Here is a 9,455-nt window from a genome sequence, read left to right on the forward strand (position 1 = left end):
TCCAGGGAATATTCAGGGTTCATTTCGTTTAGGCTTGACTGATTTGATCTCCTTGCAGTCCAAGGGACTCTCACAATGACCACGGTGGAGGGGTCACCAGAGACCACCTGTGGGGGACAGGACTGTGCCCCTCGGTCTCAAAGCATCAGAGTGAGAGCCCAGATTGCCTGACTCTGATCAGAGCTTCGAGGAAAGCTGTTTGCAAAGAACAATGAGATTGAATCACTGTTTGATTCTGCAGGATTCCAGCCTCACAAGGGCAGTCATTTTTAGACTCTTCACTAATGTAAGAAGCAACCGGAGAACGTGCTAAGCTTCCACTTCCCCAGAAGGCTGCATGTCACAGCTCATCACGCCACCCAGCTTTTCTTAGGCCTTGCGTTTGCAAGCGTTCACTCCCAATTCCTTGCTCAGATGCGAGTTCCATCACAGTGAAGTAAGGGGGGCTCAGCACCTGTCAGATCTAATCGTTTCTGGGGACAGGGGCTCATTTGGGGTCCATTTAGGGCCCATCAGAGGATGACATTTCAGCCCGTTGACACTTGGGGAAAAAGTGCCTCTTTGGTTTCCCTCCTGAGCTGGAACATGCTGACTCTGGAGAGTTATTCTGGGCACGCGAGCCCTCCCGCCTGGCAGGCCTGGCTGCTGTGGTCAGAGGTGTGCCCTGGGCTCCAGCATTTCCGGGCTTGGAGCCCCGAGCATTCTCCCGAGGCATGCAGTGGGAACGTGGTCATCTGACAGGCCATCCTTCCCATCCCCGAGGGCCTCTCCCCGCCATGACACCACTGCCTGCCCTCAAAGAAGAGAAGAGAAGACTTGTTACCAGTGTTCTCTATACTTTGAAGCCCTGCATTAACGTGACTCATGATTGACATGGGTCCATGACAGGGCATGAGGATGGATTGCCAGGCACCCCTCTCGTGTAGGCACCACCTGCTTGCTCTTCTCCCTCCGGTAGTTTTCATCCCCCACCCCCAGATTCTGTGGCCCTGGGCCTCAGCCCTCCCTGGGGTTTGGCTTGCCTGTAACTCACATCCTGGCAAGGACGCCCTGGGCAGCCCCAGGAGCATCTGGTCCACTTGGCAGTTTTATTTTCACTGCAGCTGAAAGAGTCGACATTCAAATTTCATCCTCCTTTTAAAGCATTTTAAAGACGCCTGCAGTAGGTTGAATGTGCTCCGTTGCTAAGTCTTTGCAACCCCATGGACTGCAGTCTGCCACTGGAAAGTGACATGAAAGTGAAAGTCGCTCAGTCGTGTCCAACTCTTTGCTACCCTATGGACTGTAGTCCATGGAATTCTCCAGGCCAGAATACTGGAGTGGGTAGCCTATCCCTTCTCCAGGGGATCTGCCCAACCCAGCACTGGAGTGGGTTGCTATTTTCTCCTCCAGGGGATCTTCCCAACCCAGGGATTGGACCTGCATCCTTCTGCTTTGGTGGGCGGATTCTTTACCACTGAGCCACCTGGGGAGCCCGTAGTAAGCTGAATAGGTGGTGGTGTTCAGTTGCTCGGTTGTGTCCGAGTCTTTGCGACCCCATGGACTACAGCACACCAGGCTCCCTGTCCATCACCAACTCCCGGAGCTTGCTCAAACTCATGTCCGTCGAGTCGGTGATGCCATCCAACCATCTCATTCTCTGTTGTCCCCTTCTCCTCCTGCCTTCAATCTTTTCCAGCATCAGGGCCGTTTCTAATGAGTTGGCTCTTCCCATCAGGTGGCCAAAATATTGTAGCTTCAGCTTCAGCATCAGTCCTTCCAATGAATATGAAGGACTGATTTCCTTTAGGATTGACTTGTTTGATCTCCTTACAGTCCAAGGGACCGCTCGACCGCTCGAGAGTCTTCTCCAACATTACAGTTCAAAAGCATCAATTCTTCAGTGTTTAGTCTTCTTTATGGTCCAACTCTCACATCTGTACATGACCACTGGAAAAACCACAGCTTTGACTCGACGGACCTTTGTCAGCAAAGTAATGTCTCTGCTTTTTAAAATGCTGTCTAGGTTGGTCATTGCTTTTCTTCTAAGGAGCAAGCATCTTTTAATTTCACGGCTGCAGTCACCATCTACAGTGATTTTGGAGCCCAAGAAAATAAAGTCTGTCAGTGTTTCCATTGTTTCCCCATCTATTTGCCATGAAGTGATGGTACCGGATGCCATGATCTTAGTTTTATTAATATTAGTGTGTTAAATGTTAAATTTTTTTATGTTAAATGTTAAATAGTATGTTAAATTTTAAATGATGCCATATCTTAGCTTTTAGAAGTTGAATAGTGGTAAAGAATCTGCAATGCAGGAGACCCCCGTTTGATTCCTGGGTCGGGAAGATCCCCTGGAGAAGAGAGGCTACCCATTCCAGTATTCTTGGGCTTCCCTGGTGGCTCAGACAGTAAAGAATCTGCCTGCAATGTGGGAGACCTGGGTTCGATCCCTCGGTTGGGAAGATCCCATGGAGTTGGGCACAGCAACCCACTCCAGTATTCTTGCCTGGAGAATCCGCATGGACGGAGGAGCCTTGTGGGCTACAGCCCATGGAGTCACAAAGAGTTGGACATGACTGAGCAATCAAGAACAAAAAATACATCCACACCCTAATCCTGGAACATATGAATGTTAACTGATTTGGGGAAAGGGTCTTTGCAAGTATAGTGAAGAATCTTAAGAGCAGGAGGTCATCTGGATTATCCCACGGGACCCTGAATCCAGTGACATCGTCTTAGAGCAGAAGAGGAGAGGGCTGTGCAAAGATGGAAGCACAGGGCTGAGGGATGAGGCCACAAACCAAGGGACACCTGGAGCCTCCAGAAGCTGGAAGAGGTGAGGAAGAGTCCTTCCCCAGAGCCTTTGGAGGGAGCCCAACACTGCCCATGCCTTGATTTCAGACTTTTGGCCTCCAGATGTTGAGAGAAGACATTTCTGCTGTTTCAAGCATCCAGTTGGTGTGATTTGTCATGGCAGACACAGGAATCCATCACAGTCCCTAATCTTCATAAACCCATTTTACAGGGAAGGAAACTGAGGTCAGAGAGGTAAGGGCTAATAAGGGATCACCTCCGATTTATTCTGTACAATAATAGCAGAGGTCAGTGGTCACAGCAGAGGCTGTGTGGCCTGTGAAGCCTGAACTGTTTATCATCCAGCCAGTTACAGATGTGTTTGCCCACCCCTGCTCTAGGTGCTCCTATGGCAATAACTGTTCTAGAAAAAATAAAGCAGGGCAAGAGGGACAAGAGGTAAGGAAGGCTTCAGTAGGACAGTGAACATTTGTGCAGGGACCTGGAAGTCCTGTGCAAAGGCCCTGAGGCACGATGAGGGGCCTGAGCGGCTGAAGCAGAGACAGCCAAGGTCAGAGGGGAGCAGGGGGACCTACCTGGTGGTTCAATAGCTAAGACTCCGTGTTCCAAATGCAGTGGGCCTGGGTTCGATCCCTGGTCAGAGAACTGGATCCCAGATAATGCAACTAAGAATTCGCATATTGCAACTAAGACTCAGTGCAACCAAGTAAATAATTTTTAAAAAAAAAAAGAGCAGGCCATCTCTGCAGGGTCCTGGGAAACACCTCCTCCAAGTGAGCTGGGGGACCATCAGAGGGCCAGGAACAGAGGGAGCCTGAGATTTGATTTCCATGTTGCGGACTCTCTCTGCTCCTGTGTGGGGTGGGAGAGGGGCCCAGGAGCCCAGCTGAGGGCCTGTCGTTCACTATGACATCAGTGTTAGTGACATCAGAGTGTGGAGCCCCGCCTTGAACTCTTCTAGCCTAGATCTAGTAGACTTCCCAGTGGAGGAGCAGAGTGGCCAGGACCCAGACCTTAGGGAGGAGGGCTGGCTGGGCTTAGAAACATGGGAATCTTCAGTATCTGAGCCTGTGATCCTGGAGGAGCAGTTATGAAGAAGAAGGTTCAGGGGCTGAGCGTTTGGGGCCCTCCAAGCTCAGAGGTGAGGAGCACCGGGAGACGGCAGCTCCCCGGAGCCAGGGAGGACGCCGAGTGGAGGGGAAGGGCGCCGTGTGGCCGCCGCCAGAAACTGGGACGGGCGCAGACACGTGTCCATGGGGCCCGGGGCGGCCATTCATCTTTGACCTTGAGGAGCTGTTTGGAATCACAAAGTAGCTCGCACACACCTGGCCTCTGTTGAGAGCCACATCCACCACGGGCCCTTAGCTAAACACACAGGAGTTCGGGGTGAGGCGGAGACCTTCCCCAGCAGCTGGATGGACCCCTGGGCAGCTGCCACACCTCTCCGGTCGCTCTCATGGGCAGTAAACCCTCCGGTCCCTTCTAGTCCCAGGGCCGTGTCCGCTTAGGAATTACAACTCCAGTTCTTGTTTAATGATCAGAACGAAGGTTTATTCCCAGTCACGGCTTCTCCCCTCCTCCAGCTCCACTAGGCTTCGAGCAGCAGTGGAACCACAGCGGGGGAGGCCAGCTGGGCCTCTGCCGTCCTCCTCCGGGAGGGAGGGCGCGAGGGGACTGGGACCCTCCAGGACTGGGGGATTCCGAGTGCATATCTCTCTCTTTCAGGCTCTCTGCTGGGCCTTAGGTACTTCTTGGATGGTTCCTGACCCACCAGGGCGCACACCTTTGCCCAGTCATCCGGAAAACACAGCCACCGGTCCAGTTCCACAGCCAGCTGGGCAGCAACAGGGATGACCTTGGCCTTTAATGCATCCAGCGTGGAGCCAGCAGCAGGAGACACCTGTTCGCCTGGGTCCTTGAAGCCCCTCTTGCTGGTCTCAGGATGAAAGGCACTCTCTCCTACTCTCAAGGTGGGCCGGGAACTAACTGGGGTGATCAACCAGCTCGGTTTGCCTGTAACTGAGAGGTCCTCAGGATGCAGAGCTTTCAGAGCTAAAACTGGGCGAGTCAAGGCCAACAGGAGCCAGTCGGTCGCCCTTGGGTTGGTGGAATCAGGTTTCCCTCTGTGGGACCCTCACCCCAGGCACGTGGGGTGCCAGGACACAGGTCCAAGGCAGGCCCAGTTCCATGCCTGCCGCTTAAAATTATAAGTCACTGTCAACACATCCGTGCCATTTTTTTTTTTAAGTGAAGGGATATTTTGGATAAAAAGAGACAACAGAGAGATCCTGATGGATCATTTCATGCTTGTAAAAATAACTCTGATGATATTAAGAATTATGAGTGTTTTTTTAAGAGGAAACAAAACTCTTCTGTTTATGTGAGAGAATGTTCTTAGACCTCTTCCAAACTGTTTAATGGAGACACATCATACTGTCTGTGACATACTTTTGATATTTTTGTTTTTGGCAAATGTGGCAAAACCTTAGCGAGTTTTGAACCGAGATAATAAAATTATGGGTGGTAACCATAAAAAAATAATGTTATAAATCAGCCCACAGATGTGGAATAAAGAGTGTGAGTTCCCTCTTTATTTGTTGGCTGGACAAATACGCAGTCGAAACAGCAGGTAAGAGTGCCAGGTGGAACCTTTGGGGCCCTTCTGTGTTGGAGCCAGGTGTCCGGAGACCCAGCCCAGGACCTCTCTGGACTTTCGCCCCAGGGCGAGGTCTGCGGCAGGAGGTGAGGTCTGGGAGGGTCTGCGGCAGGAGGTGAGGTCTGGGAGAGGTGCCCATTCTGCCTGGATTGGGCCCTGTGCTGGAGCGAGGTGGGGGGTGGGGGTCACCAGGGGTTCCCAGGGGTCCCCACGGATCTCCTGTGGGGAATGGGCAAGCTGGAGGGGCAGAGTGGGCCCCTCCGGAGCTTGGCGCCCTGGCTGAGAGGGTACTTACTGTTCTGTTTTAGACCTTCAGTATCAGACAGAATGGGCTTCTGGTAAAGAATCTGCCTGCAATGCAGGAGACACGGGTTCGATCCCTGAGTTGGGAAGATCCCCTGGAGGCATGGCAACCCACTCCAGTATTCTTGCCAAGAAAATCCCACGACAGAGGAGCCTGGTGGACTACAGTCCACGGGGTCACAAAGAATCAGATACGACTGAATGACTGAGCACGCACCAGCGTCAGAATGGAGGCAGGAAGTCCCATCTTAACTGCCCCCCTGAGGACCGGAGAGAGAGGTCAGTACTTGCGGGAGGTCAGGCAGCTGGACGGTGGCCAGGCCGGGATGGGGACCCAGCCTCCAGGCTCTGCCCCTGCCAGGCTAACCCCCTCCTTGCAGCGACCACCTCCCCTTACCCAGGTCCTGGCCCCCTGCAGGGACCCCTCAGGTCTGGCCACAGGCCAGCTCATGCCGCTCAGTTTGCAAACACCAGCAAGATTCTCCCTTCTTAAGAAAGGGCAGCGAAACCTCACCATCCCCCGCCATGCCTTCCTGTCTGTCCGCTCAGCTGCCAAGCCCTTCCAGCCAACGGTCCACACTCGCTGCCCCTGGCCTCACCACCTGCTCATTCAGTCCTGCCCCTGCGATGACCTTCAGTCGCCAGCTGCACAGGCCATTGCTGCTGCATCCGTCCTGGTGAGGGTTCTGCAGGTCTCCAACGCCCCCTCCCAGCCTCCCTCCCTCGAGCCCCTTCCCCCTCCCAGACTGTCACATGCTGTCCTGCTCACAAGCTGCCCTGTATTACGTACAGCCCTCTTTGCTGCAGGAGCCCCTGGTGGCTCAGACATTAAAGAGTCTGTCTGCAGGTTCCATCCCTGAGTTGGGGAGATCCCCTGGAGGAGGAAACGGCAACCCACTCCAGTATTCTTGCCTGGAGAATCCCATGGACTGAGGAGCCAGGCGGGCTACTGTCCGTGGGGTCACAGAGTCGGCCACAACTGAGCGACCTCTCTTTCTTCTCTTCGCTGCTCTCCCCACTGTGGCCTGCCCGTCAGTGTGGCCAGCATGATGGCCCTTAAATGCCCACCTGGCAGGGCCCTCCCTTCACACAAACCCTCTCCGGCTCCCCAGTGCCCCTGATGGTTCTCCCTGCCGCCTCTCTGCCCTCCCCCAGGTCGGGCACAGCTCCTCCCAGCCGGTCGCAGTCCTCCTGGCCCTGCGGTCTTCGGGTCTCCCAATGGGTGTCTGTAGGCCTGAGGGTCCCCTTTCTCTGGGGGAGACAGGGGCCGTCAGAGCCGGGTGGCAAGGTGGGCTGAGCCTTCACAGAGTCGGCTGGGACAGGTACCCACAGGGGCTGGCGCTCCCATGGGAGGCTGGTGTGTGCAGGGAACAGTGACCCCGGCCGGGGGCCAAGAGCGGCTGTCTTGTGGGGTGTGGAAGAGTGGAAGGGGGAGGTGGCCTGTAGGCAGGTGGACTGCCCGGTGGAGAACCCAGGCGGGGTATCTTGCGAGCTCCTCACGGCCAGGGACGGGGGGCGGGGAGGGGGGACTTTGTGCAGGAGCGTACCTGACGCTCAGACTTGCGGGGCGGGGATCTGGCGGTCCCCAGAAGCTGTGATCGCAGATTCTAGAAGGAAGCCACCTTCCGCCTCCGCGGTGGAGGAGGGTGCCTGGAAGGGTTCTTGAATCCTGGGTTCCCTGAAGGCCCCGCCTTCTGCCCCTGGAGTCTTAGAAGCAGCACCAGCCCCCAGGCTCTGGGGGGAGTGGCCGAGGGTTATCTCCCTCCCCGCCCCGCCCCCGCACCTACCTACACCCCCACCCCCGCCCCGCGCAGATCCCCTGGATACCCGGGGCTGGTGCTGAGCCTGGAGAGACCCGTGCGGGGGCGCTGGGCTCAGCGAGGACACAGACCCTCCCTCAGGCGGCGGCGAGGCAGAGCCGGCCTGTCGGCCTTGTCCCTGGGCAGCACCGGGGCAGCCGGTGCTCCGGGAGCGGACCGCGGGGGAGGCGCCTCCTGCCCGAGCCCCTCCCGGGCCGGGATCACACGTCCTCCCTGCTTATCAACGAGCCTCCGACCAAAGCTCACCGCCCGCAATGGCCCGCAGGGCGCTGGGCCGCCTTTGATGAGCAGCCCCCACCGCCCAGTCAACAAACGCTGCAGACTTTGCACCGAGAGTGTTTACTCCCGGCAAGGACGTGGTGTACCCTCCGCGGGCTGCCCGCTGCTTTCTCTGGGGTGGGGGTGGGGTGAGGGGGGTGACGAGGGGGCTACCGGTGAGTCTTCCCCAGTCCAGGGTCTGGTTCTCCAGGAGCACCTGCCTGCTCAAGAAATCCTCCTACCTGAAGAGGGATTATGCCCATTCTATAGATGCGAAAACTGAGGCCTGGCTGGTTAGGTGACTTGACTGAGATCCCTCAGGGAATAAAGGATGGAGCTGCAGGCTTTTGTTATTTCTCCTCTCTGATGCTACCAAAACCTTGGCTTTCTTTGTGCCCACAAAAACCAAGTAAGGAAAAAAAAACCATGGAGACAGTTTGGAAGAAATAGAAAGGTGGCTGTGATCCTCAGGTGGCAGAAGGGAGAGCACAGGAGGTTTGTGCCTTAAGAACGGTGCCCCTTTTCCACGAGGAATCTGGGGGGATTATATAGATGCAGGCTCACAGTCAGGGGTTGGTGATGAGGAACAGAGGTTTCAGGATGTTGCATCCTTCCTCTAGCGCTCTTTCAAAAGCGGTCACAGGCTGGTGTCAGGTAGCCCAGTAATGGGGTCTGGCAGTTGGGTAGTTGGGTGCATTATTGTCTTTTGTGCTGAGGCCTTCTTTCTATAAGGCAAAAAGAGAAAAACTACAAGGGAGGGTCTGCAAAGAGAGTTCTGTAAAGTTGTAATTAGCATGGAGTCAAAGGATAGTTGGAGGAGGCGTGGAACCCACTCCAGTATACTTGCCTGGAGAGTCCCATGGACAGAGGAGCCTGGCGGGCTACAGTCCACGGGGTCACAAAGAGTCGGACACAACTGAGCCATTGGGCGCACACCCAAGTAAAAGCTAGCAGTGATCAGGCCTGCTCACTGTTCCTTCTTCTTTGTTCTTAGGAAAGAAAAGAAAAACTCATTTTCCTTTTTCACTTTTTCACTGCAGCATCTCTCCCAGGCCCTGAGGGGTTGGGGGAGTGAGGGGAGCAAGGAAAAGACTGAGGGCCTCCAGAGTCAGGGGTTCAGGCCCAACCCGGCTCCAGGGGCTCCTAGCTCAGGCCTGCAGTGATCCTAATGGCCACGAGAGGGCAGCAGCATCCTGCCATGCCAGGCTCTCCAGGTGCTCAGGGATTCAAAGGAAAGCGCTTGTCAACACCGAGGTGCCTGGGCGACGACCTGCCAGCCCGTGGATCAGGGAACAAGTTCGACCCCACTCATGACCTTGGGCAAGTTGTGGAACCCGTGGAGACCTCAGTTTCCTCATCTGTGCCAGTGGGGATAACAGGAGCTGACCCACTTGGTGGAGCTGGGAATTAAGAAAACCAGGCAGCAGACAGAAAAGCTTGCTCTCAAGGCACAGGTTCTAGTTCATATTCTAGAACTAACACCAAAAAAAGATGTATTTTTCATAATAGGGAACTGGAATGCAAAAGTAGGAAGTCAGGCAGTAGACAGGTTTGACCGTGGAGTACAAAATGAAGCAGGGCAATGGCTAACAGAGTTTTGCCAAGAGAACACACTGGTCATA

At 54.9% G+C, this 9,455-nt stretch overlaps 1 long non-coding RNA gene across 1 annotated transcript; it reads left to right on the plus strand.

Annotated features, from left to right (window-relative positions):
• Nucleotides 1-5,899: 5,899 nt before the first annotated feature.
• Nucleotides 5,900-8,175, plus strand: LOC113886366. Its single transcript, XR_003509421.1, has 3 exons — nucleotides 5,900-6,034; nucleotides 6,305-6,432; nucleotides 6,911-8,175. It is a non-coding gene; the product is annotated as an uncharacterized LOC113886366 (long non-coding RNA).
• Nucleotides 8,176-9,455: the final 1,280 nt, after the last annotated feature.

Source organism: Bos indicus x Bos taurus, chromosome 29 (assembly GCF_003369695.1).
Source record: "Bos indicus x Bos taurus breed Angus x Brahman F1 hybrid chromosome 29, Bos_hybrid_MaternalHap_v2.0, whole genome shotgun sequence".
Classification (NCBI taxonomy): Eukaryota; Metazoa; Chordata; class Mammalia; order Artiodactyla; family Bovidae; genus Bos; species Bos indicus x Bos taurus.